The sequence below is a fragment of the Acomys minous genome (assembly GCF_964271855.1).
Source record: "Acomys minous genome assembly, chromosome: 1".
Classification (NCBI taxonomy): domain Eukaryota; kingdom Metazoa; phylum Chordata; class Mammalia; order Rodentia; family Muridae; genus Acomys; species Acomys minous.
The window spans coordinates 140,013,798-140,031,442 of NC_140483.1; the positions used below are offsets into that span (position 1 = coordinate 140,013,798).

Genomic DNA, 17,645 nt, shown 5'->3' on the forward strand with positions numbered 1-17,645 from the left:
TCCTCTCTCTGGGGGGTATGGTCTGTATTTAACTTGTTAAGTAACAGACCTTACTGGGCAGATGCAAATGTCCTTCCCAGGTCATCCCAACACTGGTGTGGACTCTATTGAATTAATGAGGCTGTGCTTTGGAGTGAGGATTTATTCTTTTAGTTCTCTCCTGTCTTTTTCAGAAGAGAGACTTAATGTGTTACTGTGGTGTGGGAAAAAAAAAATCAATGCTTTGAAATCAATGGTGATTTTGCAGGCTGTTTAAAATGACTCACGTGGCTAGCCAAGACTGCTGCTGGTAGAAACTGTGGCAGAGGAACTTTTCTGGTTTGGTCCACTCCACCATTCTACCACGTGCCTTGTAGCTTCTTCTCAGGACTTGGATATTACCAGTGGGTGCATCACTCAGGGCTTCAGCTCAGGCCAATTTGACCCCCAAATCATGGCAGGGCCTCAAAGGCTATACATGAAACGTGCGTTGCAACCCAGGGCTAGGTAGGGGTAGATAGGCAGTGTGACTCCATTGCTGATGAATCACTGAGCAGGGAATGAAAGAGACATGCTGCTGCAGAGGGTCAAGAGAGGCTGCTGTGTGGCCTTTGGTTGGCTCCAGAAGCCACTTCCTGGAAGAAAGGCTGTGGTCACCGCGTGTTGAACAAATCCTGCCATGTGACTGAGCCTTAAGCTGCTCTGGGACAGTTATCATCGGCGCCTCTGCTGGAGACCTGTGCTCAGAGGTCTGAGCACCCTGGGCTCTAGCTGCCCAGGGTGACCTGGTCATCCCTCTTTATTCTCTCTGGGTGTGCCAGCACCAAAACAGGCTCTGTTTTGGCCATTCCTAGAAAAACATTTTCCTAAGACATAGCATTGACTTGTCTAAATCATGACTGCAAACTAAAACACCTTGTTTTGGTGATTGGTCCAGACAGTCTGCTTCGGGTGCCGGGTGTGGGCATCCTCCAAATAGCAGGTAAACCTGAAGGCTGCATCTTGATATGTACCATGCAGTCAGCCCAGTGGACCAGCCGCATATTGGTGATGACCTACACTGAAAGTCATCTTTAGCACTCCCTGGCCACACCCCCAAACAAAGCTCTAAATGTACAGGAAGCTGTGTACTGCCTGAGTAGAGCCCAGGATGGGCTAACTCCAACTCTTCCTTAGACCTGGGGGTGCAGTTGATACCAATTCTGCAGAAAACATGTTCCCTTCAGCCTCTCCACTTGGAGACCACCTGCTCCCTCAAGAAACCTCCCCTTAGAGTCAAGTCCTCAATTGAGTTTCCACTTGAGGGTTGTGAACGAGCTTTGGGGCCTTGCTTTCGGGGACAGTCTGGACAGACTCTTTCTGAAACAAGGTATCATTTTTGTCTGGTACCCCAAGATGCTCCATCCTGGAAGCTTCAGATGTGGCAAGCGATTCTTTGGAAAGCTAAAGTTGCAATGTTTGTGAACACCTGTTCCCAAAAGTGCAGAACTGTCCCTTGCATGGGCCACTGTTGTGGGGTAAGTTTTTTGTTTGGCAGCACCCCTCCCCCTTTATTCTTGTCGCCCTGTAAATCACCAAACCTTTCCATGTACACCCGTGAAAGTGACAGAGAAGGAATGGCAGTCACATAGCTAATCTACTTCCTGTTTCGGAATGTGCCAGGCTATATATACTAGTGACCTAGGGTTGCAGTGCTTGGCCTCAGTTAACATAAAATAGAACAGCACAGTGTGGTGCCACTTGCCCGATTCCTCAGAACTGCCCATAGGATGTCCTGGGCTTCCTGACAGAGCCACCCTGGCCCTGTCAGTTACTTCAGACTTGAAGGGCCCATTCTCTGAGGTTAGAATCACAAAACCCTGGTCTCTTTCCCTTTTCCCCCTTTTCTTTGCCTGTATAAAGGAAGAATAGTGTGTGTAGCCCAGGGATGGATTTCCTATCATGGCCATCTCTGCCGGAAGTTGTCCTCAAGCACTGCTGGCTGCTGGGTTTTGACACCACACTAGAGCCTAGCAGGTGATTAATGGGGGACAGCCATGGATGGGGAGGGCTGTCAGGCCTCTCAGGTGGAGAGGAGAAGGTGGGGTGCTCGCTAGATTTGAGCCGGGACCCATGGTGTGGGGAAATGGAGCCAACATGTTTCTGCCTTCTGGGCCAAATGCTTACTCCTGTGTTTTCCCCAGCCCCTCTCAAAGTCGGAAGCAGAGAAAGATTGCCAAGACTTGAGGACCCTCAGGGGGGGGGGGGGTGGCCACTGATTCGCCCGAAGCCCTAAACACACTGTGGGTCTAGGACAGACCCCTCCAGTGCCTTCTTGAAGAGCAGTCAAATTCAGCGACTTCGTCACTCTCTGGTGGATCCCAAACGCTCTCATTTCTCTCCTTCCCCTGTTGCCAGAGAGTGCAGGCATGCATGTAGAGGAACTGGTAAGTGAACCACTGGCCCTCCTCCTCAGCTTCCCCACGAAGTCAGAGCTGCCCCGAAAGCTGACAAATGCTCCATTAACGCAGGATTCAGACAACGAGCCTGACTAAGGCGAGCAGGCCCCCAGGCGCGCCTTCCAAATAAGCCCCATTCCATACGCATTTTCCTTGCCAGCGCACATGGCACACACACTTCCAGTTTTGATGATTTCAGAGATTTTAAAATGTCAAAGAAATTCTGGCTGTAAATGTCTCCACAGTGATTTTTGTCATTTTTGCAGAGAAAGAAAGCAAGCTTCCTGGCTGGCCAGCCCTTTCAGAATGGTCCAAGCTGTGGGCTCAGCCCCTCCTGCCCAGCCCCATCCTACCACTCCCCCGGCCTATTCATATTCTGATCTACACACTTGAAAAGATGTTATTCCAAATGTCCCTGCCAAAGAGAAAAATCTTCCTCCTGTTTTTAGGGCTGCTGTTAGGATGACTTTATATGCTGTGGGCACAGTGGCTGCAGATGTAGGCCACAGAGGCCAGTGTGACCAAGCTGGCCAATCTTGGACTTCAGGGAGTTGGCTAACTGCCACCTGAGGTGTCACAGCCCAGAGGTGGGTAGGTCTCAGATTCTAGTGTCTGGTGCTGGTTGCCCAGTACTCCAGGGGTGAACTGTGCTCACCTGAGGGCAGGAATCAAACTAGGCAACCCAACCCCCACACCAGGGCATGGGGCACTTCCTGATTCAGAATCCCCAGTCAGTTGATGGAAGTGAAAAATTGTGAAGACGTGCAAAGATTGGGTTCATTTGCCAAGCTAACTTGTTAAGTAACAAAAATTGATAGAGAACTTTTAAAAGCAAGATAATTCAATCATTCTTCACAAGCACTTATTGATGTTCTACTGCGTGTCAGCTGATGAAGACGGCAGCACAGGCTCTGTGCTCAAGAGTGGAATCAGACAGGAGGCAACCACGGGCTGAGGGCTTCAGTGCCTGAGGGGAAGGCATAGGAGGCTCACTTGAATGGTGGCCAGCAGGCTCGCTCGGGGCAGATGTAGAGGTCAGGAGTTTTGACACCTTCCCAGAGGAAATCTTGTTGAAACAGAAACCTGAAAGATACGAAGAGATAGCCAGACAACAGGCCTGTTGAGAAAGGAGGTGTCTCCCGCAGGATTTCTAGAAAAGAGCGATGTGACTTTGGGGAGGCACAGTAAATGGATGCCAGATGTCCCAGCCACAGCCTGGGAAATTGGTGGGATGTAGGGCTGTGGGAGTATGGAGGGGGTTGGAAGCAGCCCCGGATTGAGAGGACAGCAGCTGCAGAGGGGCAGTGCTATGTCCACTCTTGCTGGACCTTGTTGGAGGAGGAAGACCTTGCTGGAGGAGGAAGATCTTGCTGGAGGAAGAGGACCTTGCTTTTAGGAGGAGGACCTTGATGGAGGAGGAGGACCTTGCTTTTAGGAGGAGGACCTTGATGGAGGAGGACGCAGATGGAAGGAGCAGAAAGAGGTCAGCACCCTGGGAGGGTGCTCACAGACGTGCAGCTGGAGGCGGTCCAGGGTCTTCCACCATGGGGGACCTGAGTGCGGGCCTCTGCAGAATCCTTAGCAATCAAGTATTCGGTGCTAATTACAGATAGCAGCAAGATTCATTTGCATATTAACGACTGAGTATACTAATTACAAATTAGCTTTATCTATTCATTAAAACAAGACTAGGATGCCTTTTTACTTGGGAAGGATTTGGTAGTGTTGAGTTAAATTACTGTGCACGTGGAAGGGATGACTACCAGCTGCATTTTCTTATGGGCATTGTATAAATCAATCTGGTAAAAATAGAGGCAGTAGCAAACTTGAAACCAAAGATGGGATTCGATTTGGTGCCTTCAGAGATCCAACACATCCATGCAGATATGAGCAATTTCCCATGAACTTGTCAGGGAAGTTCAAAATTATCACGCTACAAAAAAAGAAAAAATTTGTACTGCTCTTATGCCTGAGGGAACAGGGCCCCTCCTGAGGCTGGTGTACCCCCAGAATGAAGCAGGAGGGAGCTGTGCCGGCTGCATGAGGTGGAGAGGGTGTCCGGAGTGAGTGGTGGTAACACAGAAGGCCAAGCCAGGTACCACTACAGCACTAGAACTAGGAAAGAAAGCAAAAAGCAGTGGAGATGGTCGTAGCATTCTAGTCCGTGAGAAGCCTGGCTCTGTGAAATCACTGAGTGAAGTAAGTTCTGCCTTCCCTGAGGCAGGGAGAGTAAGAAGACCGGGAAGGTGAAGAGGTGGGCAGCATGAGTCCGGGAGAGAAGCGAAAGGATTTCCTAAGTATGTGTCCCAGAGTAGGAGGTGAATAATAGAAGGTACCAAGGCTTGAGGATTGGAACAAGGCATGGAGACAGGGGCAGCTGTTTTCTCCTCTGTGCCTGCTAACCACAATGACTTCTTAAGATACTTTGATACAGAATAAAGATCAGGTCTATGAGGACATGGAACACCAGTTTCCTTGCCTTTGATTCCTAAACCAAGACATGAAGAAATAACAGTCTACTCACTCACCAAAACAGAAACAGCAACCATTCCTGAGTCCATGTGGCTGGCACAGATGCAGTCCTTTGTGTCTCAAATATCCAAGGCTTCCTATCACCTGAGAAAAGGCATGTTCTTCAGGAGTTCTGTGATATGGGTCCTATCTGCCTCTCTTCATGGCCCTCTTCAATCCATTCCTTCTCAACGTGACACACAAACGTGTTGTTAAGCCATAACCTTTCCTTCCTTGTTTGTCCCCCAAGATCTCATGTCACTATCATGATATAAAACATAGCTCATCCAACTTTTAAAAGATAGAAAGTCTTTAAATTTTTCAACGTTTTAAAAGTTTGATGTCAAAAACAAAACAAGAAAAAAGTTTGATTTCAGGTGGGTAGTGGTGGCCTATACCTTTAATCCCAGCACTCGAGAGCGTGAGGCAGACAGATCTCTGTGAATTCAAGGCCTGGTCTGTAGAGGGAGTTCCAGGACAACTAGGGCTACAAAAGAAAAATACTGTCTTGAAAAACAAAGCAAACAAACAAAACTTGAAGTATTTTTAAAGATCCAATGTCTCTTAACTGTAAGTCCTGTTTTTTTTTTTTTAAGATTTATTTATTATGTGTACAGTGTTCTGCCTGCATGTACACCTGCAGGCCAGAAGAGGGCATCCCATTATAGATAGTTGTGAGCCACCATGTGGTTGCTGGGGATTGAACTCAGGACCTCTGGAAGACCAGTCAGTGCTCTTAACCTCTGAGCCATCTCTCCAGCCCCCATAAGCCCTGTTTTAAATATATATATATATATATACACACACATTCCTCTTCAAAAAGGGAAAAATCAGGACATAAAAACAATCACATTTAAGCAAACCTAAATCCAGGCAGTGTAGATAGTTCAGTGCCTAACATCCAGCCCACTAATGATCCAAAGGGCTTAGTCATCCCATTTCTACAATTCTGCTATCCTCGGCACCCACAGTTTGTTTCATATGCTCAGGCAGCTCCACACCTGCTGATGGCCTCGGTGGACATTCCATAGTCCTGAAATCTCCACTGTCCTGGAGTCATGGCTGCATCTGAGACTGCACCTCCGCCAATCACATTTCCTGGCATCTCTGTTCCTGCTGCAGGCTGGCAAGCCTCAGTTTCTCTCCATGGCCACTTCATGCCTTCAACGTGGAGGATTCTTAGTCATTCCCAAGTTTGGCTTCCAGCTTGATGTGTGGCTTTGTGCCCCTGACCCTCCTCTAACTACTTCAGTGTGCTGACCTCTGACCCAGGAAATACTTCCAAGATTTCACTTCAATAGCATTGATCTTGTATTTATCATGGCGGATTCTTCTGCCCCAGTTGACAAGCAGCCACAGATTCTTAATTTGAAAGCCAATGGTCTTCAAAGAGTCTTTGCTTCTCTCTGATAGTTCATTGGTGAGGAGGCCTCCGCCCTCTATATTTCTGTCAACACTCCTGTCTCCCAAGCTCCCACAGAGCAGCCTGCTAAGCTTGAAGCACTCAATGACTTTGCTACACCATAGTTCCCCCAAACCAACAATGGTCAGGTCATCAGAGCAGCAGCTCAATCCTGGGTTCTGGTTTCTAGTGTTCTAGTTTGCTTTTAAGTAAAGCATTCTGACCAAAAACAACGTAGGGGAAGGAAAGGTTATTTCAGCTTGTACTTCCAGATCACAGCTCATCAGTAAGGGAAGGCAAGGAAGAAACTGAGGCAGAAACTGGGCCAGAAGCCAAAGGAAAGCCCTGCTCTCTCTCTGGCTTGAGCAGTCGCTGTCCTATACAGTGTTGTATAAGACATGTTGTAGTGACCCCCAACTACAAAATTATTTTTGCTGCTACTTCATAACTGTAATTTTGCTGTTGCTTTTAATCAGAATATCAATATCTGATAGGTGAGATATCTAATCATTTGGCTCCCACAGGGGTTGGGACCCACAGGTTGAGAACCTCTGCCCTATCGCATGTCGCCTGCTGTCTGTCACTTCCCAAGTGACTAGTTTGTGTCAGCATGATAATAAATACTAACCTAAAACACTCCTCTCTCTTTTTTTGTCTTCCTTCTTTCTTTCTAGGTCTCATTCTCCAGCAAGCCCTCTAACGCTGTCCCTGCTCCCTCTCTCACTGCAGGACAAAGGAAGCCCGTGTCTGATGGGAGAGGCACTTGGGTTTCAAAAGGCAGAGAGGGTAGACTAGCGACTCGGGGCTCTGACAGGCTGGCGCACCCACAGAAGGTAGGGTTAGGATGCTGCTTGTGGCCCCCTGGTGAACACTCCCTACGCGCTGCCCGTGCCCATGCCCCTCATCCTTCATGAAAGCAGGCTTCCAGCTCATTCCTCAGATAGCTCCTGCCCCATCAGCTGAGATTTATAAAGGCAGGAGACGCAAAGTCTGGAGGGGCTGTAAGCGTAGCTCAGTGAGACAGGGTTTGCCTAGCACCTGTGAGGTCCTGGCTTCGACCACCAGCATGGCCCACAACAACACATAAATAAGTAATAAACTGCTCTGTGTTCTTTTCTCAGGTAGCACTGGGTCCCAACCCCAGTGTTTTTCATAACAGCTGAAGGGGACCAGGCAAGAATGTAGTGTAGAGCCTCACAGTGTCTGCAGTAAGAAACCACACGTGGCTCTGGTGCTGCAGTGTCCCCACAGAAGTCTAGCCGAGAGAGGAGAGGACAAGACAAGGAACGGCAGGCGACATGCAACAGGGCAGAGGTTCTCAACTTGTGGGTCCCGACCCCTTTGCAGGCTGAATGATCGGCCATCCCACATATCAGATATTTATATTCTGATTAAAAGCAATAGCAAAATTACAGTTATGAAGTAGCAACAAAAATAATTTTGTAGTTTGGGGGTCACTACAACATGAAGAACTGCACTAAAGGGTTAGGAAGGCTGGGAACCACTGACGTAGAGAAAGGAGGGATCCTGAGCAAACGCTCATTGCCTGTCCAGCACTAAAATTGATGCTATGGCACAAGTTTTCTCAAGAGAGAGAGAAAAAAAATCTTGATTGTGCAGTTGGCTGACAAATAGTTGGGGAGCAGAAAAAATACACAAATCTTTATTCCCTGGTCAGTATGAGGTGGAGTGCTCCCGGCCCAGGGAGGGGAGAGCTGCTCACTTTGTGGTTAGTGAGAAGGAAGTTCGTTTTAGGATCAACCCGCTGTGCCTTTGTAGACGGCCGCTGTGCCTCTTCACAAGTTGCATCTAGGGCGTTGGGCTTTTGAGCTTGTGTTAAAAGTTATTGGTTAAATAAATCGCCTACTTCTGTGTGTGATGGCTCTTCAGAAGGCAGGTTCAAACTGCTAGAGTAGATTCTGGAAGCCTTTCCTGAAAAGCAACATCAGCATTCTGTTACATAAGGAACTCGTGCCCAGGCCTTTGCTGAGGAAGGTACCAAGTAAGGGTAGCAGTCACAGCGGGAAGGCCAAGGCCGCTTTTGAGCTTTGACTGTGGATCCCCCTAGGCCCATCTGCAGTCCCAGAGGCAGCCACTATCAAGGCCTCTGGGCGCTTAGGGGGTATGAATCACAAAGCTCAGAGCGGACACTCAATTTGTCCACCTCACCTGGCCTTGGCCCTGGGGCAGGTCCACCTGGCTTCTCCTTATGGACCAGATTGGCAAAGGACAGAGATTTGGAGAAGAGGAAGGCTACGTGTGCACCACAGCTTCCGGGACTTCTCCTCCATCCCTTTTCTTCCCCTTCAGGCTGCTTAGCGCTTGGGCGGCAAGTGAGCAGAAGGCTTTCTCCCTGGAGAAGGCAGTGGGAGGAGAAGTCGGCTCTCCTGGTGATTGCTGTGCTCCTCAGTCCTTGCAAGCCTTCTCAGTTCCAGAGCGGGGCCAGCTGTAGACCAGGAAACCCCGTCAGGAACAGTCCTTGGGCGTGTTGTTAATCTGCATCGTGTCTAGACTTTCTAATGCCCTGGAGGAGCAGGGATCTTATCAGCGTCTTCATTTTTGACAAGCAATAAGTTCCCACTTCTCTAGGCTGACGGCGCCCGAGCCCTCCTTCAGTGAGCTGGTAATTTCAGATGTCCTGAGAGGGAGTTCTCTGTGGAAGAAAAATCACACTTTCAGCCCCAAATTAAAGCTCCATTTGGCCTAGTTGTCTTTGATTTTTATCAGTTGCATAAAATGGCTAGTTTCACATGCGAAAATAAATAAATGGCTGTGCATCTCTGAAATCCCTTCTCCCTGGAGACGGAGCTCATCAGGCCCTTTACTGCTTCTTGACTATTTCCGTCTGCCACAGTGCTGATCTTTCTTTATTCTTTTTCTATTTTCTGTCATTCTGCTGTGCTTTCCCCCCAAACCCTTACCAAAAAAAGAAAAGCATAGTGTCTCTCCCTGTGTCTATCCCCTCTGTCTGAGTCGTGCACAATTTTAGCATGGATGTTCCTTAACAGCAAGAATAGCTCCTTCTTGAGATGACACTCGGAAATCTAGACATGCATATTTAAGAGATAAATTAGAATAAAGAAAATGATAAAAAAAAATCATTTGTTTCTCCAGTAATGATTTCTTTGCTAAAAACCAGCGTTCAGATCTGGAATGAAAAGGCCTAGAGACCATCCCAGGTGTCTGGAGGGAGAATGCCTCCCACAAACAACAGAAGATCTTCCCCCTGCCCATCCCCTGACCCCCCAACTCCATCACTCCAAGCTTACCCGACCCCCACCCACAGCAGAGACTAATGCAAGACCTGTGCTCCAGCAGCCTCTGCCTTGAGGGAACTGTGTGGTCTTCAGGGTCCAGTCAGGAGAGGGTTGTATCCAAGGCAGGGCTGGGAACACTGAAGAGGAGGAAGGAGGTACTGGTGAACCAGAGGACACAATGAAAGCCAGGCATAGTGGCTGAAATATAAACACTAAATGGTACAGCATTTCTTGAAGTGGAGGAGAGAAGCTAGAAGGAAGGCCACCCAGACCAGCATCATTAGGACTTTGTCCAGCTCTGAGATCCAAGCACTGGGAGGTGGGCGGGTGGGTGCATGTGTGCACATACACACATAACTCCCTGGAGAATTGTCAGGATGGCGGAAATGCTTTTCTATCCCACCTCACATAGTTCAGAATCAAATACAAACAGAATAATATGGAAAGCTTCTCACCTCCCCCAAAAAAACAAAAACAAAAACAAAAAAATACAGCAGGCATGACAAGATGACAAGAAGAAGGATTTGGTGCCAGAGAATCCGACTAAACTTAAAATTGAAGAGTGTTGGGCCTGGAGAGATGTCTCAGTAGCTAAAAGAGCACTGGCTGCTCTTCCAGAGGACTGGGGTTCAGTTCCCAGCACCCACATGGCAGCTCACAACTGTCTGGGACCTGACACCCTCACGCACACATGAATGCAGTCAAAACCACCAACGTACAGAAAATAAAATTAAAGCAAATTATTTTAAAAATCAAAGAGTTTTGTACCTCTGCCAAGAATGTCCTTTCCGGACTCAGTGGCTTATCCACCATAGGGAACTTGCTGGTTTCATCTGCCAGCTTAGAGGACGTTCCTTATGACACGTGGCGATGATGTGATTAGTCAGTGGAGAAAGTCTGGTCCCTGATGAACTTGCTGTAAGCCAGGTGCACCCCGAGGCCTGTAGTCGGGTTCCTTTGCTGCAAATCCCAGAGCCTGTGACCTCAGGCTCAGGGCCAGGAAATAGACGTTGGCACCCGGCCAGCTGCAGCCCACTGCCAGGCGGGGCCTCTTGGCCATGCTGCCTGACAGCTGGGAAGGGAGGGGCTGAGCTTGGCATTCACTCCTAACACTGGCCTTCCCAGTTCTGCTAGGGTTCACTGGGAGGGAGGCTAAGTGCCAGCACCACAGATTTGTTTCCCTTTTTCTCTCGATGACTCACGTTTTACCTAGAGAATAGGGCAAGGGTAGCGGGCTGGTCTTGGCTTTGAGATGGAATCGCTCCATGTTTTGGTGCTCGGCCAAGGGCCTTTTCCAATGAGTTTCTTCCTCTCACAGGAGAGGCCATATTCTTGCGTGAGCCAAAGGAGAGACACAGATGTCAGCGTGGGCGACAGAGCTCCAAGTGCAGCTCATTACTTCTCCATCTACCGTTCAGGGCCAGAGCCGTGGAGGAGCTGGGCTTCCCTACCGGATACGGAAGTCAGCAAGGCTGAAAATTTCCCTTGCAGGCTGGGCTTCAAAGCACCATGGAACAGCACCCCTCCCCCAACCCCTTGGCTATTCCTCTCCTTGTTTACCTACACAGCCACCTACCTACCCTTCCCCCACCCTGCCGTTCATCGATCAATTCATTCACCCACCCAACTATCTTATCTCTGAAGCATTCACCCATGCATCTACTCACGCTGTGAAGCGAACCACGACCAGAGCAAGCCTTAGAAAGAAACACATTTATATAGGGCTGCTTTACAGTTCGGAGGGTTAGTCCTCTACCGTCCCGGTGGGAAGCATGGCAGCATGCGGGCAGACATGGTGCTGGAGAGGTAGCTGAGAGTTCTACACCTGCATGGCTTGGCAGCAAGAAAAGAGAGGCACCGATGGGCCTGGCTTGAGGAGCCGAAACCTCAAACTCCGCCTCCAGTGACACACTTCCTCCAACAAGGCCACACCTACTCCAACAAGGCCACACCTCCTAATAGTGCCACTTCCTGTGGGACTGTGGGGGGCCATTTTCATGCCAATCACCACAGATAGCGTCCTCGTAATTGGCTTAACGGGTCTGATGTATTCGTGTGGCTAATGAAAAGCCCATCAGTGGGAAGTGACTCCACATTGGAAGAGGAAGTGGGTGACAGTCCCCTGGAAGGGCTGTATCCTTCATGGATGTGTGTCCTGTGGTTTGTTTGTTTGTTTGTTTGTTTTATCACATTATAAATGGTTGTGAGCCACCGTGTGGTTGCTGGGAATTGAACCCAGGACCTCTGGAAGAGCAGTCAGTGCTCTTAACCACTGAGCCATCTCTCCAGCCTGTGTCCTGTGTTTTAACAACCCACTGCTTACTCCAGCTGTGATTCTCAGAAACGCATTCTAAGCCGGTGGAGAATGGAAATGAAAAGGGCTTCCACACACCGGAATGTCAGGAGCTCTGGGAACATCCCCTGGAATCAGAGAGGAAGCTCAGACTCAACATTTCTCTGGAGTGTGGCAGACCCTAGAGCAGGAAGCCTCTTTTCAAGAGGAAAGGGTGTAGGGCAGCTGGCGTGGGACAGTCCCCTGGGGCTTGGCAAACATGGAGCTGATATCTGACAGAGGCACTGGGGGAGGAGGGCGACGCTCCCTGCTGGTGCTCCTTGATTCTAGCGTGTTTTGTCTCTGCCAGACCGGAGAATGGCTTTCACGGTTCCTGAAAAAGTTCGTCTGCTTCCTCAGCTCTGTTTCCCCCAGCAGCCAGGCAACGTGTTGTCTCAAACAACAAAACTGTACAAATGGCAGTTTATCGTCTCAAAGGAAATACCTTGCCTAAGGAAGAATCTCACCATGCCGATTGTGGGACGACTGTTTTCCACACCAAAAACACACTGAAAATGCTGGCTGTCACGATACAGCAGCAGCAGAAATGTAAATTCACTTAACACCAAGAGAAGAGAGCAAGCCGCGCTCCGTTAGGGGGGCAAGCCAGGGACTCTCAGCCGCGATTTCCCTCCCCAGGCTTCGCTGAGGCTGCTTTGGAGAAGGGGCCCATGGTTTTCAGCAGGAGAGCATCCATAGCACTGCCTAGCAAGTGCCATTCCTGGTGCTCACAGAGTTGGGCACCTTTGCCAGGCTTCCCTAGCAGGTTAATGCCGAGGTGATGATTAGACTTGGGTGACAGACTGGCGTTCACACCCCTCCCGCCTTCCTTACAAATCCGCAGGGACCCGGGGGCTTGCTTCCTCCCACAGTGCTTTCCGCTTTTGCTTGCTTGCTGTTGCTTCTGTCTGAAGTGGGCTGATGGATCCAATTTGCATTCCAATTCCAAGCCAAGCTGGCCTTGCTCAGCAAAGAGTTGCGAAGTGCGCGTGAGGTTTGTGACAATGACATAGCCGCTCTCTAGAGAAGGTGTGGTCCGTGCACATATGAACTCCTCCTTCAAAGAAAAATATCTCCTTGCTCAGCCTCTTACAGACATTTGGCTTGCAAGTAGGACAGAGCAAACGTCTCTCACGTAACCTCCTCCTCCCAGCGTGAGGAGACTCCTAGGTTGCTCACTGCTTTGTCTAGCCACGCCCTAAACCTCACCGATGCTAGGTAGCGTCTAACGAATTAGCTACCAGACAAAAAAGATTTCACTTTCCTCTTCTGTGACATAAAAGTAATAAATAAAAACAAAACTGATCAACTTGCTATGTTGTTCAGTACAGAGGCAAAGATGCCGAAGCCTGCCTTTAGACACGGGAATTCTGTATGACAGAGAAGCTACTGTAATCCTATGGGCCAAGGGTAGCATCTGGGAAGCCCTTGTTAATGGTTGAGTTTAACCTGACACTCACTTCGCTTTCTAGTGGATACATTAAAAACAACAACAGCAACAGCAACAACAACAACAACAACAATAACAACAACAACAACAACAACAACAGGATTTATGATGGCAGACAAATGAGGTAGGGGCATTCCACTGCTGCTAGTCACAATCCTGGACAAAATATGTAAAAAGCTAGCTACCGGAAAATTCTGTACCGTAGAGGAAAAACAACGGACAGCCTCTGTGTGTGTGTATATGTGTGTGTGTGTGTGTGTGTGTGTGTCTCCTGTGTATACTGGCTTGTGCACTAGAGAATCTAAAAATGTAGAAATGTCCATGAGCTCAGACAAAAAATGACTTCCTAAAAATGACTTCTCTAGCTGAAGGCCTGGGGTGGGGTTGGGGGTGGGGTGGGTGGGGGAATGCAGGACAGAACTCTCTGCAGTTCCTATAGTCCTCCCTCTGAGAAAGCACTGGGCCACGCCCTTCTCCCTGGGCACGGTGGTGATGGTGGTAAGTGTGTGGCTCAAGAGTCCAGACTTCCTCAGTGATGGACTATATGCCAGAATTGGGCTTTCTAAAGCAACAGAAGTGAAATTAGCACACCTTCCCACGGGGATAGACACCTGTCCCCTTGCTTGTCATCGCAGCCATTTTGTACTCTTCTCTGAATCAGAAGAGTGTCGAGATCTGTAAGTGAGCTCTTGGGCAGGCCTCGGGCTTGAAAATAGTCACAATCAGCAGAACAGTCAGTGTGAGAGGTTTCAGACTGAGCCCCGAGTGGTACCCAAGTGTAGATGGAGATCTTTGTGCTCATGGATAAGCACTAGGGAAAGCGAGAATGCTAAACACGCAGGATGGTCTCTTCAGAGAAGAGATGTGTACCTGTGTACTGCCCAGAAGGCTGGTAATGCACGTGGCTGGTGGCCGGGTGACCTTTGTGATTTCTGCATGGCTCCCCCGGACCCTTATCTTGAGCTGATTTGTCTCAATCCATCCATAAAGCTATTCTCCTCCCAGGCTCTGATCATTAGCCCTGTTTACCTTGGGCCTACTCTTTTAGTTAAGCCATAGAACATCTTTATGGAAGATGCCCCTTGTACTTTACAAGGGTTTCAATGCAATTATGTATTAGGCTTTGTTGTGCACACAGGGATTGAGTTAATTATCACCAGGAAACTTTTTTCCTAACAAATGCCTAAATTAAACTCCCTGGTGTCACTTACTAAATTGTGGTGAATCAAATGTCCTTCTTGTCTCCCCTGGATTGGCACTATTTGTTGGCCATAGTGTTTACAGACTCAAAAAGGGCAGAGGAGAAAAGCAAAAATAAAGACCCTGAAATGAAAACCAGTCACATATCTACAAAAGAAGCCCAAGGTTTGCATTCTGAACCTAGATTGACTTTTTATGAACATGGAAATTTTACCGGTAAGTAAGTGCCAGAGTCTCATGACATAAAACCCCAACTTTTCAAGGCAAAAATTTTCTATAAAAGGAATAGAAACAAGGATAAGGGAGCATTCTTAAAGGGTTTATTTATAATGATCATAAAAGTGGCACAAAAATCAATAATGAACACTCTTGAAACAAACTGTCAGTAAAAAAAATTCAGATGATATAAAGGAAAAGTAAATAGAAATTATAGAAATGAAAAATAAAATGAATTCTAAAATCCAAACTGTGGGCTCAACTGAAGAGTAAGATGGCAAAGGAAAGAATTAGTAAACTAAGATAATATAAATGATTCAATCTGAACAAGGGAGAAAAAAAGGTATTTTAGAAACTGAGTCTGAAGGATCTATGAACGGTGACGGTATCCATTGGAGCCCCGGAAGGGGAGCCTAAGTAAGAGGCTGCGCAAAAATGCTAAGAAACAATGTCAGACAACTCCCAAAAACTCAATGACATACATTAATGCTTAGGTTCAAACAGCCAAGAGAAACACACAGGATAAACTTAAAGCTATCCATACCCACACATAATCAAATTCCTCAAAGTTAAAGACAGAATATCTTATAGACAGACACAGGGAAGTAAGTATGCAGCGTGGGGTGGGAGTGATGGCAAGGGCAGAATGTTTCTTATCAGAAGCCAAAGGGGCCAAGAAGAGGGGCAGACACCGCTTCGTGGTGTCGAAGGAACAAAACTGTAAGCCTCCAATTCGGGATCCAGCAAACTTCCTTCAGAAACAAAGGTAAAACAAAAACCAAAATTCTCAAACACAGGGAAACTAAGACTGTTGTCCACAAATCTGCTTAATGAATTACTATGGGAATCTTAAAATAAAAAAGCAAATGATAACAGAGAAAGCTGAGGGACATCAGTCAAGGAGGAAGGCGATGGGAAAATATCTAGGCGGTCACGAGGATACTCTTCTCTACAGACTTTCCGGGGCTGAGACCAGACCACTGTGATCTGCAGCATATGCAGAAGCAAAAGTGAAAGAAATTCCACTTTATCCATGCTGGAAAGGGTGGATATACTCTAAAAAGCAGATTTAAAATTTAAAATGCCAACAAATCCAGTAAGTGTAAAGTCTAAACACCTGAATAACAAATAGAGATTAACAGAATGGATTTAAAAATCCTGGCTTAACTCTCATCTTCTCCATGGATAATCACTTGAAAGTAAAGACATAAAAAAATTTTAATGTAAAATCATGAAAAAAAAAACCATGCAAATGAATCAAAGGGAATACTGAACATGTGTTGTATCGAGCAGCATAGTCGGCTGTGCATAAGAAATTGCCAGAGAAAAAGAAAGATATTATATAATGGTGAGAGGACAGAGCACACAATTTCAAGTATCAAGCATTCACTCTTTTTTTAAAGTTTATTTTTTATTAATTCATTCATATTACATCTCAATTGTTTTAAAATATATTTTATTAATTTATTCATATTACATCTCAATTGTTATCCCATCCCTTGTATCCTCCCATTCCTCCCTCCCTCCCTCCTGCTTTCACTCTATTCCCCTCCCCCCATGACTGTGACTGAGGGGGACCTCCTCCCCCTGTATATGCTCATAGGGTATAAAATCTCTTCCTGGTAGCCTGCTATCCTTCCCCTGAGTGCCACCCAGCCTCCCCATCATGGAGACATGGTCAAATATGGGGCACTAGAGTTCATGTGAAAGTCAGTCCCTGCTCTCCACTCAACTGTGGAGAATGTCCTGTCCATCGGCTAGATCTGGGTAGGGGTTTGATGTTTACTGCATGTATTGTCCTTGGTTGGTGCCATAGTTTGAGCAGGACCCCTGGGCCCAAATCCGCCAGTCATAATGTTCTTCTTGTAGGTTTCTAGGACCCTCTGGATCCTTCTATTTCTCCATTCTCCCATACTTCTTTCACCTATAGTCCCAATAGGATGACCTCACATCTATCCTAGTTTCCTGGTAGGTGAAGACTTTCATGGGACATGCCCCTCAGGCTAGTGTCCAGATATAAGTGAATATATACCATGTGAGTCTTTCTGCTTCTGGGTTACCTTACACATTATGATCCTTTCTAGTTCAATCCATTTGTCCACAAATTTCGGGAATTCCTTGTTTTTTATAGCTGAGTAGTATTCCATAGTGTAAATTTACCACAGTTTCTTTATCCATTCTTCTACTGAGGGACATTTAGGCTGTTTCTAGGTTCTGTCTATTATGAATAGGTTGCTATGAACATGGTTGAACATATGTCCTTGTTGTGTGCTGGAGCATCTTCTGGGTATATTCCAAGGAGTGGAATAGCTGGGTCTTGAGGAAGCCCTGTTCCCATTTTTCTGAGATAGCACCAGATAGATTTCCAAAGTGGCTGTACTAGTTTGCATTCCCATCAGCCATGAAGGAGTGTTCCTCTTTCTCCACATCCTCACTAGCATGTGGTGTTGCTTGAATTTTTGATCTTAGCCATCCTGATGGGTGTAAGATGGGATCTCAGAGTTGTTTTGATTTGCATTTCTCTGATGACTAAAGATGTTGAATATTTCTTTAAGTGTTTCTCAGCCATTTGATATTCTTCTGTTGAGAATTTTCTGTTTAGATCTGAGCCCCATTTCTCAATTGGGTTATTGAGTTTGGTGGTGTTTAATTTCTTGAGTTCTTTATATATTTTGGATATTAGACCTTTGTCAGAGGTAGGGTTGGTGAAGATCTTTTCCCAGTCTGTAGGTTGTCACTTTGTTCTGTCGACAGTGTCTCCTGCCTTACAGAAGCTTCTCAGCCTCATGAGGTCCCATTTATTAATTGTTGACATTAAGGCCTGGGCTGTTGGTGTTCTAAGCTCTTCCCCACTTTTTCT

At 47.2% G+C, this 17,645-nt stretch overlaps 1 long non-coding RNA gene across 3 annotated transcripts; it reads right to left on the bottom strand.

Moving 5' to 3' along the window:
* Positions 1-7,693: 7,693 nt before the first annotated feature.
* Positions 7,694-11,434, bottom strand: LOC311608826. 3 transcript variants are annotated; one of them, XR_014783168.1, is made up of 3 exons: positions 11,255-11,434; positions 8,500-8,983; positions 7,694-8,262 (listed from the first exon to the last, which is right to left on the bottom strand). It is a non-coding gene; the product is annotated as an uncharacterized lncRNA (long non-coding RNA). The 3 variants fall into 3 exon arrangements; XR_014783169.1 differs by lacking the exon at positions 11,255-11,434 and adding an exon at positions 10,356-11,041; XR_014783170.1 differs by lacking the exon at positions 11,255-11,434 and adding an exon at positions 9,635-9,770.
* Between the last annotated feature and the right edge of the window lie 6,211 nt (positions 11,435-17,645).